This window comes from Cynara cardunculus (genome assembly GCF_001531365.2).
Source record: "Cynara cardunculus var. scolymus isolate 2C chromosome LG 2, CcrdV1, whole genome shotgun sequence".
NCBI classification, from domain to species: domain Eukaryota; kingdom Viridiplantae; phylum Streptophyta; class Magnoliopsida; order Asterales; family Asteraceae; genus Cynara; species Cynara cardunculus.
In genome coordinates, this window is record NC_037529.1 from 40,064,834 (window position 1) to 40,066,356 (window position 1,523).

The 1,523-nt window shown below is 37.8% G+C and overlaps 1 non-coding gene across 1 annotated transcript; it reads left to right on the top strand.

Moving 5' to 3' along the window:
- Positions 1-648: 648 nt before the first annotated feature.
- LOC112508385 lies at positions 649-755 on the top strand. Its single transcript, XR_003068757.1, has one exon. It is a non-coding gene; the product is annotated as a small nucleolar RNA R71 (small nucleolar RNA).
- Positions 756-1,523: the final 768 nt, after the last annotated feature.

Genomic DNA, 1,523 nt, shown 5'->3' on the forward strand with positions numbered 1-1,523 from the left:
TACTGATGATTTTGTGGTTGAAAATTAACATGTTGATTATTATGAGTGCCTTCATTCACTTGCGAGTGAAAATTAGATTGGCCTTGTTGTTGAAAATTGGACTGTCCTTGCTGTTGAAAATTGGACTGTCCTTGCGGTTGAATATTGGACTGTCCTTGAGGCTTTTGCATTGACGGGTTAATAGCTGGACTATGCCATGAAAAATTTGGATGATTTCGCCATCTAGGATTATAAGTCTGCGAAAATGGTCCAGTCTTGTAGACAAAATTTACATGCTCAGGACTTCCAGGACAATGCTCAAAAGAGTGACCTTCACCATAGTACACACATTGCACTGATTGAACATTGGGATTAAAGGTATTAGCTTCAAATTGCACATGCGGGCTAGATGTCAGATTTGAAATTAACTTAGTGATCTGAGCTGTTAATGTTGAGACAACATCTACCTCATTTATCCCGGCTGTCTTCTTCAGTGGCATTGCACGTGGATCAGACCATTGTTCATTATTGTTAGAAATCTATTCAAGTATGTCAAAACCTTCGTTATAGGTACAAGCTGTGAAAGCTTTGCCTGTTGTAGCATACAACATTTGTCTAGCAATGACATTTAAGCCATTGTAAAATGTCTCTAGTTGTATACAGTATGGAATGCCATGGTGAGGGCATTTTCTTAGCAGCTCTTTATACCTTTCCCATGCGTCAGGAATTGTTTCATCATCCAGTTGTCTAAAAGTACAAATTTCATTCCTGGACTTAGCATTCCTTGTGGGTGGAAAATATTTTTTCAGAAATTTTTCTGCAATTTCATTCCATGTAGTCATAGAGTCTGGTTGCAAGGAATTATACCATGCTCTTGCTCGATCCCTTAGTGAAAAAGGAAATTTTTTTAGTCTTAGAGCATCGTTTGAAACATCATGGATGAGGAAAGAATCTATGATTTCCATGAAAGAACACAGATGAGAATGAGGATCTTCAGATGATAAACCAATGTACTAGCCATTAGTTTGCAACATTTGAAACATCAGTGGTTTAAGTGAAAAATGGTGGCATCAATAGTAGGCTTACGTATTCATGTGTGCAATTGACTTAAGTTAGGAATAACATATGCCATAATACCACCATTTTTAGCATTTGTAAGACGAAAGATGTTTTGAGCCTCATCCTCGGGTGGAATAATTGGTTCATTTCTAATAATACATTCTCCGTCAATAATCACAATTTTCAACCATTTTTTCAGAGGTTAAAGCTCGAAGAGCTCTTTGCATTCTTCTTCGATGTCTGAAAGTTTGTTCAATATCCGGATCAAGTTGGAAAAATTCACCGTGCGACAGCCTTGGATGCATAGTGCATTCACAAAGGTGGTAGAAAAACTTGCTCGTGCTGTCCCCGGCAACGGCGCCAAAATCTTGCTCGTCAGTTTATTCAACGTTAGATTTCAACACAAAAATAGAACTCGGCGCAAGTATACACCTTGAACTAATGTCGTCTCATAATAAATAATAATGGTAAAGTACGAGATATCG